Source organism: Salminus brasiliensis, chromosome 15 (assembly GCF_030463535.1).
Source record: "Salminus brasiliensis chromosome 15, fSalBra1.hap2, whole genome shotgun sequence".
In the NCBI taxonomy this organism is placed as follows: domain Eukaryota; kingdom Metazoa; phylum Chordata; class Actinopteri; order Characiformes; family Bryconidae; genus Salminus; species Salminus brasiliensis.
In genome coordinates this window covers 6,636,820-6,651,689 of record NC_132892.1, presented here as the reverse complement: position 1 = coordinate 6,651,689, position 14,870 = coordinate 6,636,820, and the positions used below count along the sequence as shown (strand labels likewise).

The window sequence follows — 14,870 nt, the reverse complement described above, 5'->3', positions numbered from 1 at the left end:
TTCAAATATTCAGTTCGGTGTCAGTCATTCTTCATTTATCCAACTGATTTCTGAGCTGGTTTGTTTTTTATAGCTCATCTTTGCTGCTGGATTCATTGCTGGGTTTCTCTGAATCTTCTGCCGATTCGTTTGAGTCCTAAAGAGAAAAAATAGAAAGAACATGTGATCAAGAGGAAAATTTACAGAACAGATAACGCCTGTATAAGACGATCTTTCATACAAAAGAAAGCACTGATTTTACACACTGATCTATTTTATTATGTCCAGTGTGAACAAGCACACACATTTAACCAGTTCAACATATTTCCAAGAAGGCCTGAAGAGTAAGGCTACCAGAAGTGGGTAATGAGCCTCAGTCAGCATTAAAGTGATGTTTTATGGGTTTTAGTGTAGTGGATTTCAGTGTAGTTTCAGAAAGCTATTCATGTGCATTATAATTTGTATTTTGCATATTCAGATTTCAGATTAAAACTGTAAGAAGTTCTTTTCCTACTCCAAGGATCAACTCCTGAAGGTTTTAAAATTATGCTAGCATGGGTATTCCAATGATTTATTAACAGTTTAATTTGTCTTATTGCTCAGTTACGGCTGCTATTATTGTTGTTTTATTAAAGATCTAATTTGAGACTATAAATGAACAATCAGGAGATTATTAAAAGGAGATTAAAAAAAATGCTGTTTTTAGCATTACATCTTAGTTTGGACATTTTAACATCAGAGATAGAGGCAGACTTGTCAGCATCATGGAATGTATGACTTTTATATTCTATTACAGACCTCATCTTCTTCACTGTCTTTCTGATCCTTGTCCTCATCTTCATCTTTATCCTTATCTTCATCATCATCATCATCATCGTCATCGTCATCATCATCATCATCATCGTCATCTTTCTCCTTCTCCCCTTCAGGCAACACCCCACCGTTATCCAGAAATTTGGAGAAAGTTTCCAAATCTCTATTTCCATTGTAATCCACCACCTGATATCAGAGTGTTGAAAATACATTTATTAGAGTTTATTTCATCAAAAACATTCAAACAATATATTTTATATAGCACCAGTCAAATGTCTGGATACACCTTGTGTTTTCATTATTTAAAAATGTTATGCATTGTAGATTAATACTAAAGTCACCCAAACTATATTTTAGATTCTTCAAAGAAGGCACCTCTTGCTCAGCTTTGCACTTGCATTTTCTCAGTCAGCTTTATGAGGTAGTCACCTGGAATGGCTTTCAGTTAACAGCTGTGTCTGATCAAGAGTTAATCATTTGAATTTCTGGCCATTTTAATGTGTTTGAGACCATCAATTGTGCTGTGAATAGGGTAACGTTGGTATACAGTGAATAACTCTATTTGAGTAATGTTCTAATCCATATTATGGCAAGAACTACTCAGCGAAGTAAAGACAAATGACAGTACAATATTACTTTAAGAAAGGAAGGTCAGTCAATCCGAAAACTTTCTAAAACTTATGGTGAAACTGGATCTTATCAGGACCAGCCCAGGAAAGGAAGACCAAGAGCTACCTCTGTTGCACTGGATATGTTCATAAGAGTTACCAGCCTCAGAAACCGCAAGTTAACAGCACCCCCAAATAATATCCCACCTAAATATATTTTAGTATAGTATTTTATTATATTTTACTACAAGTATTCATTTACAAAGTAAAAAATAAAAAGTGTGTCCAAACTTTTGACTGGTACTGTATATCCACAGTGGGATTGATGCAGTCTACAGAGACTGTGGTAGTTCAGTAGTAGTGAACTGGGTTTACTGTAACAGTGGGAGGGGCTCATTGTAACATTTACTGTATCAGAGTAAAATTATTAATAAAAAAAAGCCCCCCAGGAAAGTAGAAGAGCAAATGAACAATGATACAATTGTTTGATAAAAATACAAATTATTTAGAAGATGTTCTAATGGATCTGTGCTTAAAGTTACTTACTATGGTGTAAATCTTGAGAAAATGTCAAAATATAGTCAGAATTCACAGAAGATCTCACTGTGAGAATGTAAAAAGATAGGACAGATATTTTTCAGGATGAACCCTGAAGTGAAGTGTGTTTGCGTACTGAGTTGTGTGTATAATTCGGAAGCATGTAAACAACTCAAAGCAAGCACACATGTTGGAGGTACTTTCAACACAGTGTTAGAACTAAGCGTCCCAAAGTAAACAGCGTGAGCCCATATATATCATTTTAAATAAACTTAATTAAGTGATTAATGCTGATAATTGCTGTTCCACTTTGATGTGAAAAATAAATGTGGAATTTTGCACACATCCTCTTTTGACTGATCATATTGATTTAGCTGCAGATATTCGTACAAATCCAGGTTCAAAAGCTAATATGGAGCACTTTTACTGAATTACTAGTGTTTGTTACTGTTTACAGTTTTAAGAAACTAACAACTAACCCCTCTGTCTGTTACAGCTTGTCAGCCCAGCGGCGCCGCGGTCCACAGGCTCCTGGGGTCTTTTAAGTGGATGTTGGGTTGATTTCTATGTTCAGGTACTTTCTGTTTCACCACCCGTCGTTCTACTACCAAGGACTTTTATGTTGACAGTGGTCGCAGTAAGATGCCATGTTTTCTGTTTATCTCTGATTGGTTTCACCTGAGTGCTGGAGTACAAAGGGAGCAAACGCAGATGCCTCGGCGCAGAGAATTACTCTTGCGATGCCAAGCTGTGAGGTTGGCTTCACGTTCAGGAGACTTCTAGGGAGGTCTACGAGTTCAGTAGTTTATGCTCTATCGGAGCGGTTTCAGGTTCAGGAGTTCACTGTCTGGGTCACCGGTTGGTCGCCAGGGAGGTTTAGTGTCTGGTTCTCTTGCTCCCTAGTCGAGTAAGTTCATCAGCGCCTGACGAGCGCGGTTTTGGGGGGAGGCTTTTGTGTGCTGGTTTCTTTGGTTCCTTTGAGTTCCAGCCTTCTTCCCCCCGTTTGATTTGTCCCCTCTCGCTTTGCTCCCGGACTACTTTCCAGCCTCAGGTGGTCTTCCAGGTTAATCCCCATTTCAGTTGTCACTTGTTTGTTTTCTGTTTCTGTTTATTGGACCCTGTACTTTGCTGCCTCGTTTTTGGTGTTTGTTTGTTTGTTTGGTCATTAAAGACTGTTTCCTTGCATTGCTCTGTCCCTGCGAGTGTTCCCTTGTCTCGCCTAGCCAGCATGACACAGCTGCAGGATTCACACTCACTCTACGTACTCCTGAATTGTTCATAAACAGCAGGTGCTGGAAGCTAAGTTTAAATTAATTTTATATAATATTCATTTGTAGATAATGATGATAGATGTATGGGGTAATTGAAAGAACATGTGGGAAATACACTAGGGTTTAGTATAGTTTTAGTATATGTCTCTGAATAATTAGCTTATTATCTTAAGAAATAAATTGTAGAAAATTCTCTGTAGATACACGGGGAGAATGTAAGCGCTGTCCTGCAGATGGCACCAGTACTCCATTTACTCCATATGAACACCTTTGCATTGACTGTTGCGGTAATAACTGTCATATCCCTGCTTCTTCACCTGAAATCATCTCTATGGCCAATGCAAAGTCACGATTCATCACTAAAGATTGCTCTCATCCAATCATCAACAGTCTGCTTCTCTTTAGCCCAGTGTAACCTTGTTTTATACTGTTTAGGGGTTAGTGGTTTCCTATATGTTAATCCCATCTCATTCAGCTAATTTCCTATAGTCCTGTCACAGACAGAGACGTCTGTGTTCACACATCTGATTTCCTTTCGTTTTGTTGTGCCTTTTTTCTATTTTAGTATTAGAAGTAGTATTTCCTTTCTGAAGCAGTTTTATAGTCCTTTCCATTGATTCAATTTTATCTTCTTCTACTTGAAAAACAAAATGCAAACAATATTTTAATAAATTTTTTTTAAAGTAAGCCAGAATGAAACAAATGAAACTTGTTTTATAATATCTGAGATTTTCTTGTTTGTCAGGAAGTAAAAAAGATCTGAATATGTGTTAAGTGTGGTGATTTCATGTGTTTTACCAGGGGTTGTATAACTTGGGACAATTATCCCCAAAACTCCTGCCTGGAAAATTACCTGGGCAAAGCTGAAAAAAAAATCCCAGAAAAACATTGGAATTTGTTTCCCAAATGAATTAACTCGAGATAATTACTTATCTATTTGTACCCATTATAGAACATCCCATGTCATATATTACCCATGCAGGATGCCATGATCCCCCAAAAGCAGTATACTAAAGTATGATGAAAAGCATTGATGAGGTCAGATAAGAAAAAAAATCGCTGACCTTTCTTTCAGTCCCTGCTGGAAAGAACTTCAGGGTGGGGAAACCCTGCACTGTCACCCCCTCCACTTCATTTGCTGTGGAATCCACGTTGGCAATGATGTCTTATATTTCTCTGCCAGCTTCTCCCACACAGGAGCCAGCTCTTCACAGTGACCACACCAAGGAGCATCTGGAAAATGTCAAAATAATAGGGATAATAGCAAAGATCAGTGACCCGCCTATGTAGTTTTAGTTTTGACTGAAATGATCAGAATATTCTGCTTACAGAATTCCACAAAGACGTTCTTGGTCTCGTTAAAGGCGACTTGTTCGAAGTTCTTTCCCACCAGGACTTTGACGGGATTCTTATCCCAGTCTTCAGGAATCTCTTGGCTCATCATATGAGGCTGTGTAAAGACAGTTGAGGATCAAGAACCAAATTAAGACTCATTCATGAACTTACTGGTTGTCAGATTAGTACTAAATTTGCTTACAGTAATAAAAAACAATACAGTATGAGAAACACACAGACATGGAAATATGATAACCCCCTAAGAAATTCCTTTCTGCCTTCCTTGCCTGATCTGTTGCCCAAGGCATCACTAAGAGCTGACTAATAAGTGGATCCACATGAGATCAGGTAAAAATGAGTAAAGTAGTAAATTATTGGGACACAGCCCTACTTTAGCTTTACTGGAACAGACAGAAGTTAACTTAATGTGATTCTTTGCTGCTTATTCACTGTTTTGCAGTGTATTTGTCTTTTTTTCAAACCACCCCGAGAATCTCATCTGGAACATCTGAGGTTGGTCAGTGACCAAAGCACACAATAATAGAAACTTATTACTGTGTTCAGCCTTCTGCAGTATCAGTGCAAATGCTACATATCACATGAATGATTACAAACAATATATTGATCAGCCCTTCTGATAACCTTTATTTTGCCATCCAGCACACCCTGGCAGAAAGTCCTCAGCGTGTCCTTGTTTATGGTTTCTTCCTTCATGGCGTACTTCTTCACCGTGTCAGTGTTGATAAGTCGGAGAACTGGAGTGTCACTCGCAGAGATACCAAAATACTTCATCACATGGGAAACCTCTTCGTTGATGTCTATCGTAATGAACAGCACCTATGTTCACAAAAACAACCAATCAATATGAAAAACAAGACTGTCGTTCCAGACCTCCATAAAGCACAATATCTTACAAGGATGGTAATATACCACCTTTTCTTTTCTGGTGCCAATACTGATACTGAAACCCTGATTATCTAGTATTTCTGATACTGATATTATATTTTTATAAGAAAACCTCTAAAAAAACTTTTGGTAGCTTGACCAACATACAAAAAACATACTAGAAGGCATTCTAAACTGCTAAAAACAAAAACAAAAAAAAACATGTTTAAATGCTTAGTTGCTTGGTTGTTGCTATGGAATTGCTTAGTAGTTGCTAGGATGTTGCTAGGTGACTGCTAGGAAGTTTCTATGGTATCCCATGTGAATTCTACAATGTTAAAATGGTGTTGTTAAGTGGTTGCTAAGTAGTTATGTGTTATTAAGCTGCTGAGTGGTTGCAGTGGTGTCTTGGGTGGTCGCTAGCATGTTGGTGAGTGTCTGTTTGCTGTGGTACCCTATGTGGTTGGTTTGGGTATTACCACCCAAGTAAAAAATGGAGTAAAAAATGCCTTCTGAGTGAAATGCATTCAGCATTCAGCGGTAGGAAATGGTCCAGCTACCCAGATATAAAGTGAACAAAGGCTCGTGGTATAAAAAGTATTAAAACGAGCCCACCCGTGTATAAACTTAGGGACGTGGATGGGGAATTGATAAAAGGTTATTTTAATGAAGAAAAAATGCAGAACATCTTAGTACCGGTAAACAGGACCTATCGGATTAAAAAATATAGGGAAAATGAAATAAATCCGGCATTCAAATAAAAGTCAGGTGGAAAGGCTGGGATCAGAAATGTGTTTCGTGGATCGATGAAAAGATGGTATACGGCCTTTCTCCCCCACCCTAATCATTAAAAAACTACGACGAGAAAAGTGATTATACATCACGCTACCGAACAGTGCCAGCAGCGAAGCTGTTATACCTGTTATACGAATTAGAAAATCCGTAGTAGAAGCTCAAAATTAGGAAGTGGAAATTTGGTTTTGTTTCGAGAAGGACTTGAGTCCTTTAAGTAATTAAGAAAAAAACTACGGTTCGGTTTTACGTTAGAGACACTTACTAGACCCGTGGAACTGAACATAACAAAGAATAGTCAAAACGTTTGGAATATTATGTTACTCAAGCAGAGTCAGGACTAACGGGGTTTCTGTTTGGTCAGACCACACCTGAAGACGGCGGTTCAGAACATCGCAAAGACGTCGTTTCTGGACGACACATCTCTAACCCCTATAAAAACAACAGCCTGCATTTCAAAGCTCACACTGTAAACGATAAACTGACGGAAAACTTATTTTAAACTCCGTGGAAGTGAGAGTTAAACTGATGCTTAATAAAACGAATTTGTTTTGATGTCCTCCGGCTTTTAACTACAAAAATAGTTAACGTCCCCTCAAGTAAAGTCTCTACATGTATATCTTTGGGATTTGTTCATAACTAAGTCTTTAGCGCATCTTACTCGCGCAAACCGTTTAAGTTTCACCATAACTATGTAGATCTTTTAGTCTGCCGGTGGACGGTGTGTCAAACCATGTGACGCCGTTCCGACCCGTTTTTAATCTTTAACGATATATGAGAGAATATTTCAGTCTGGTGGAGGCTACTGATCCAGTAGTCGCTGTCACTGGTCCAGTCCGGTAACGTCAGACTGAATGTTCGGTTCCGAAGCCCCTTGCCCAACACCATTAACACAGTAGTTTTTGCCGTGTAGGACAAATCAATCGAAAGCGTGAGGTACAAAGGACTAAATTTAACAAAAGAATGGACTCGCCTCAGCCCCTCAAATTGATGCGCTGCATCAGTGGCTTCAGAGGACTTTTTAGCCAGCTATCTGTTACCCCTGCAAGTAAAACATCCCCGTCCCCCGGGTTTCATCTTCAACACGCACCCAACCCGGCCAACACTGTCTTGCCGTTTTCATTTTACCAGAGGGAAATAACAAGATTCCTATGGTTTCCCGACAGACGCATTGTGTATTTTTTACGCTGTCATCTAAACGAACTTGGTTTTGCAGAAAAAAAACAATTGCGATTTGTGAAAAGCTTGCAAACGATAAATTATTACTGTCACATTCTAAATTGTGTTCAAAAGTGTGTATCCTGTTGTGAATGTCAATAAACGATTCAAAACTACCGAAACCTGTTGTTTTTTGTGCATAACTATATAAAAAGAAAGTACTTACATTTTATTCATTCACAACACAACCTCACACAACCTCACATATAAACCTCATAGTCACAGCATATCCAATTACACCTTATTTAAACAAGGAAAGCCTAAAAGCTTTATTCATTTACTGTATGGTCTAGACTTAACCAATCCAACGCATAACCAATAAACGTTATTTAAAAAATAATCAAAATGCATTTTCAAACCATATAAACAATAAATGTTGTAAAATACAAAATGTATTATCAAAGATTAATAAATGTTGTATATTCATTGCATTACCAATACACGTAATTTAAATGCATTTTTCAAATAGTGTAATATGCTTTATTGTTCAGGGTAAAAAAATAGTTTCTTGTTTCAAAAGAACCATAGGTTGAACATTGTGTTTGTTCACTGAATGGTGCACAACAGTGGAAGTCGAACGTTTTTGCATCAGCAAGTACTCAGGGCTCTGACCGATTTATGATTAGGCATTTGATATACTGTGTGGGCCTTCAGTAAATGCAAAATGTAACTCCCCCACACACGACCCCGCGACCCGGCCAAGCATTATGCAAAGCGTCCATAATCAAACAAAATGTTTCAAAATGTTATTTTTTTTTTTAAAAAAGTCTTTTCTAGTTCTTTTTCACCTTCCTCTTTTACACAGGAAAAACTAGGTTAGTTTTTGTGTGTAATTCATGATTTAGGCAGAGGCAGGGCGTAGACAGTAAAGCAATAAAGCAAGAGAAACACAAAACCAAACAAACAATATCAAAATATCTCACTGCTTCAATAACAGAGGGAGGGCAAAATAGTACACAGGCAGTATAACAGACATAATAAAGGAAAAGATCATTTATCACCTAATATCCTCCCCACTGATGACCAGATGATGACTAAGTGTGTGTGTGTGTGTACATACATTTCTGTAGTCCTGGTTTGATTCTGATCTTTTTATTTACACACTCAAACACACACTTGCCAAAACACCGTGCAGCAACAGATGAACGTAGCTTTAGAACACATTGAGCAGGCAACACCTGCAAATTCCAACACTATTCCTACCCTTCAGACTCAAGTCAAGACTTTGGCTGCCGAAGTAGCAGACTTTCTGGGAAATGCCTTGACCTGGAAGGTCGCTCAAAGAGGCAAAATCTGCAAATGTACAAGAACGACTGGAGCATGGTCAAAATATGAGGGACTTTGTAGCGGAGTTGCTGAAAGAAGTGCCGCCACTTCTTGACTGAGCTTAACGAGCCCTGCATGTTCAGCCCGAGGATGAACTCATTCTTCGGGTCCATTACGACCATGTGTTGAAGAACATTATGTGCAGGGTCACATCTAAGAGCAATCTACACTTCAACAATCAGCCCATCCAGATTTTTGGAGACCTTCCACCAGCTGCTGAGCGACCGGGAGCTTGGCTTGCTTTACCCAGCCAAGCTGCGAGTTACATACAAGGGCACTGAGAAAGTCTTCACTGATCTCACTGAGGCGCTAAACTTCGCATATGAACATTTCACAACCAAAAAAGAACCGTAACAGTCAGGTAGCCTCCAATGTGTATTGTCTTTCTTGCTGCCGGTCATGGAAGGCTCAGGAAACGCTTGGAATTGCATGTTGCAAACTCTATATTACTACGAGTTTAGCGTTTTAATGTTTATAGCTGGTGCCTAATAATTGCAGTGTCGAAGCTTGTATGAGCACTAATTCATCTGTCACCTTCATTGTTGAGACAATATGTTTATTTTTGATCTGATAATAGGGTGGATCATTTCTGTATTACATTTGGGTTACTCGTATTACGGAGGTGGGCCAATGAAGTGTTAGGAATCTTGCCCAAGGACTCTTATTGGTGTAGCGCAGCATAGTCACCCAGACGGTGAATCGAACCCCAATATTCCACGCTGTGTGGTAGCTCACTGGCAGGTAGTGGTGTTGTCTGTTGAGCTGCAGAATCTGGTTCTGCTAGGTTAGCTTCGTGTTAACCCAGTTTGTTTATATAGTGGGGCTGTAACTGGTTGGTAAGAGTAAATCCAGCTGATAGTGGATGGATGCCTGTTTTTCCCCCTCTCTTTGTTGGTTTGGATCTCCATCCATGTAAGTCGCGCTGTACTGCTTGTGGTATCAGCTAGACAGCTTTTTGGGTTTGCACGTGTCGGGGGCGGGGTAATATGAATGCTGCAAATTGTTAAAAATGTCCCATTCTAACTGACTGGATGATGACTTGTCTATACGGTCTCTATGCAGAAAGATAATGGGAACTCTACTAGGAAGTACTTTAACATTTACTTGATGGAACGTTCGAGGGGTTATTGAACCAATTAAGAGTAGGAAAGTCTTAACACACCTGAAACCTCTCTCTTAGGATATAATACTTCTGCATAAAACCCATCTTAAACGGAATTCCCATAGTAGGCTCCGGTGTAATTGGGTTGGGCAACTATATCATTCTTCTTTCTCAGCCAAAGCCAGAGGTATGGCAATTTTAAGTCGTAACGGAGTATTATTTAAACACCACTCTACTATTGCAGATAAAGAAGCTATATATATCATAGTTACTGGAGAATTACAATCTATACCTATAACTTTGCTGAATGTATATGGGCCAAACTATAACTTCCCTCACATCTTTTAGGAAGACAAGACAGACAAGATTCTGTCAGCCCAGCGGCGCCGCGCCCCCCCCCAGGGGCGGTTTCGGGCCGCAGTCCACAGGCTCTTTGGGACTTTTCAGTTGATGTTGGGTTGATTTCAGTATTCATGTACTTTCTGTTCCTCCCGTTGGTTTTCTCACTAAGGACTTTTATGTTGACAGCGGTCGTAGTAAGACGTCATGTTTTCTGTTTAGTTCTGATTCGTTTCACCTGAGAGCAAAGGGAGCAAAGGGAGCAAATGCAGATGCCTCGTCGCCGAGAATTACTCTTGCGATGCCAAGCTGTAAGGTTGGCTTCACGTTCATGAGACTTCTAGGAGAGTCTACAGGCTTCGGTAGTGGATGCTCTATCGGAGCGGTTTCACGTTCAGAAGGAGATTGCTGTCTGGGTCACCGGTTGGTCGCCACTGGGTTTTGGTGTCCGGTTCCCTGGCACTCTAGTCAAGTAAGTTTATTAGCGCCTGACGAGCGCGGTTTTGGGGTGAGGTTTTGTTTTGCTAGTTTCATTGGTTCCTTTACGTTCTAGCCTTCCTCCCTTTGTTTGATTTGACCATTCTCGCTTTGCTCCCGGGCTACGTTCCAGTCTCAGGTTTATTCCCAATTCTGTTGTCACCTGTTTGTTTTCTGTTTTCGGTTTTTGGACCCTGTACTTTGCTGCCTCGTTTTGTTGTATTTGTTGGTTTAGTTTCATTATTAAAGACCATATTCTTGCATTGCTCTGTCCCTGCGAGTGTTCCCTTGTCTCGCCTAGCCAGCATGAAAGAATTCTCGTCCGACACCCTCCGAACAGCGGGGATGGAGGCCTTGGATCACGCTGTTTGCGCCCAAGGTCAATTCTTGGGGCAGTAGCAACACACTCTACAGAGCGTGTCAGAGACTGTCGGCCACCTGGTGGGTGATGTTCAGGGGCTCACGAATCTGGTTAAGACTTCGTTGGAGCCTGCTAGCTCTCCCAGTCCCGTCTTCACACCTCATAGCGCGTATCCGGTAGGCAAGCCTGATACATACAGTGGCAATCCGGAGCTTTGCGAGGGGTTCTTGCTTCAGTGTGAGGTCTTCTTTAAGAACTCTCCGACCGGCACTGACCAAGCGAAGATTGCCTTTATAGTATCCCGGCTCGCAGGGAAAGCTCTGGATTGGGCCACTGCCACCTGGATGGAGCTAAGCGAAGGATCCCTCTCGGATTACCTTAAATATTTTGAGGCGGTGTTTCTACACCACAGAGAGGGACTCACCAAGGGCGACCTGCTGCTGCGGATGGAGCAGGGCTCCTGGTCGGCTGCTCAATACTCCCTCGAGTTCCGTACTCTGGCGGCAGGGAGCGGATGGAATCAGCTGGCCCTCTTGGCCCTGTTTCGCAACGGGTTGAATCCCCGTCTGCAGTGGGAGCTGGCCTGTCGGGGCGAGACGTTGGAGCTGGATGACTTCATCGTGCTCGCGATCCGGCTGGACCAGCTCTTAGGTCGCCCTACTCACCCCAGACCCCACGGAGCTGGGGGATCGGTCGCCTGTCCCAAGAAACAGGCCAGCCAAGGGGCACCAGGGAGCATATTACTTTCCAGTTCTGCAGGAGCAGTGGCCTCCCCCTCACCGAGTATGCCGGAGAGTGATCCCATGGAAGTGGGTATTGGCCGCTTGGCCCCTGAGGAACGCAGTCGAAGGACCAGAGAGGGGCTGTGTTTCTACTGCGGGGATGCGGGGCATCGTCACAGGGACTGCCGGAAGAGGATCCTGATGGCTTCCCGCCCAAACACTGATGGGCGCGGGGAGGGGGCTCCTCGCACTAATGTGGTGAGTCTGCCCGTGCAGGGGCTTGTGTCACGGTCGATCACATTGCTGGTATTAGTGACCTACCAGTCCCAGTCTATGTGTGTTGCTGCGTTGATCGACTGCAGTGCGGAGGGGAGCTTCCTGAGGGCCGACATTGTGGCGCGCCTGAGGATCCCGGTGGAGGAACTCCTGAGACCTCTCCGCATCACCACCCTGGATGGGTAGCCCATGGGTCCTCGGCCCATCACCCACGTGACGACTGGGGTCCACCTAACCGCTAGCTTCTTGCACCAGGAGGAGGCCTCACTGCTGGTGCTCCCGGCCTCTGAGCATGAACTGATACTAGGTCTGCCATGGCTGAGTAAACACAACCCTCATATTTCCTGGCCTGACAGGGAGATAGTGTCTTGGTCCTCGTATTGCCGCGCACACTGCTTCAATCTCGCACCTCTTAAAGTCAGGTCCACATCTGTGGAGAGTCCAGAGGCAAAATCCCTAGTCGTCCTGCCTTCCAAGTATGCAGACCTTGTAGACGTCTGGTTGGTAAGAGTAAATCCAGCTGATAGTGGATGGATGCCTGTTTTTCCCCCTCTCTTTGTTGGTTTGGATCTCCATCCATGTAAGTCGTGCTGTACTGCTTGTGGTATCAGCTAGACAGCTTTTTGGGTTTGCACGTGTCGGGGGCGGGGTAATATGAATGCTGCAAATTGTTAAAAATGTCCCATTCTAACTGACTGGATGATGACTTGTCTATACGGTCTCTATGCAGAAAGATAATGGGAACTCTACTAGGAAGTACTTTAACATTTACTTGATGGAACGTTCGAGGGGTTATTGAACCAATTAAGAGTAGGAAAGTCTTAACACATCTGAAACCTCTCTCTTAGGATATAATACTTCTGCATAAAACCCATCTTAAACGGAATTCCCATAGTAGGCTCCGGTGTAATTGGGTTGGGCAACTATATCATTCTTCTTTCTCAGCCAAAGCCAGAGGTATGGCAATTTTAAGTCGTAACGGAGTATTACTTAAACACCACTCTACTATTGCAGATAAAGAAGCTAGATATATCATAGTTACTGGAGAATTACAATCTATACCTATAATGTTGCTGAATGTATATGGGCCAAACTATAACTTCCCTCACATCTTTTAGGAAGACAAGACAGACAAGATTCTGTCAGCCCAGCGGCGCCGCGCCCCCCCCAGGGCGGTTTCGGGCCGCAGTCCACAGGCTCTTTGGGACTTTTCAGTCGATGTTGGGTTGATTTCAGTATTCATGTACTTTCTGTTCCTCCCGTTGGTTTTCTCACTAAGGACTTTTATGTTGACAGCGGTCGTAGTAAGACGTCATGTTTTCTGTTTAGTTCTGATTCGTTTCACCTGAGAGCAAAGGGAGCAAAGGGAGCAAATGCAGATGCCTCGTCGCCGAGAATTACTCTTGCGATGCCAAGCTGTAAGGTTGGCTTCACGTTCATGAGACTTCTAGGAGAGTCTACAGGCTTCGGTAGTGGATGCTCTATCGGAGCGGTTTCACGTTCAGAAGGAGATTGCTGTCTGGGTCACCGGTTGGTCGCCACTGGGTTTTGGTGTCCGGTTCCCTGGCACTCTAGTCAAGTAAGTTTATTAGCGCCTGACGAGCGCGGTTTTGGGGTGAGGTTTTGTTTTGCTAGTTTCATTGGTTCCTTTACGTTCTAGCCTTCCTCCCTTTGTTTGATTTGACCATTCTCGCTTTGCTCCCGGGCTACGTTCCAGTCTCAGGTTTATTCCCAATTCTGTTGTCACCTGTTTGTTTTCTGTTTCCGGTTTTTGGACCCTGTACTTTGCTGCCTCGTTTTGTTGTATTTGTTGGTTTAGTTTCATTATTAAAGACCATATTCTTGCATTGCTCTGTCCCTGCGAGTGTTCCCTTGTCTCGCCTAGCCAGCATGAAAGAATTCTCGTCCGACACCCTCCGAACAGCGGGGATGGAGGCCTTGGATCACGCTGTTTGCGCCCAAGGTCAATTCTTGGGGCAGTAGCAACACACTCTACAGAGCGTGTCAGAGACTGTCGGCCACCTGGTGGGTGACGTTCAGGGGCTCACGAATCTGGTTAAGACTTCGTTGGAGCCTGCTAGCTCTCCCAGTCCCGTCTTCACACCTCATAGCGCGTATCCGGTAGGCAAGCCTGATACATACAGTGGCAATCCGGAGCTTTGCGAGGGGTTCTTGCTTCAGTGTGAGGTCTTCTTTAAGAACTCTCCGACCGGCACTGACCAAGCGAAGATTGCCTTTATAGTATCCCGGCTCGCAGGGAAAGCTCTGGATTGGGCCACTGCCACCTGGATGGAGCTAAGCGAAGGATCCCTCTCGGATTACCTTAAATATTTTGAGGCGGTGTTTCTACACCACAGAGAGGGACTCACCAAGGGCGACCTGCTGCTGCGGATGGAGCAGGGCTCCTGGTCGGCTGCTCAATACTCCCTCGAGTTCCGTACTCTGGCGGCAGGGAGCGGATGGAATCAGCTGGCCCTCTTGGCCCTGTTTCGCAACGGGTTGAATCCCCGTCTGCAGTGGGAGCTGGCCTGTCGGGGCGAGACGTTGGAGCTGGATGACTTCATCGTGCTCGCGATCCGGCTGGACCAGCTCTTAGGTCGCCCTACTCACCCCAGACCCCACGGAGCTGGGGGATCGGTCGCCTGTCCCAAGAAACAGGCCAGCCAAGGGGCACCAGGGAGCATATTACTTTCCAGTTCTGCAGGAGCAGTGGCCTCCCCCTCACCGAGTATGCCGGAGAGTGATCCCATGGAAGTGGGTATTGGCCGCTTGGCCCCTGAGGAACGCAGTCGAAGGACCAGAGAGGGGCTGTGTTTCTACTGCGGGGAT

The 14,870-nt window shown here is 43.2% G+C and overlaps 1 protein-coding gene and 1 pseudogene across 2 annotated transcripts in view; one reads left to right on the top strand and one right to left on the bottom strand.

Moving 5' to 3' along the window:
- The window catches only part of LOC140536165 (uncharacterized), a 206,667-nt gene that overhangs the window by 98,904 nt on the left and 92,893 nt on the right, over positions 1-14,870 (top strand). The gene's annotated exons all lie outside the window — the stretch shown is intronic.
- Positions 68-8,877, bottom strand: LOC140536264 (protein disulfide-isomerase A2-like; annotated as a pseudogene).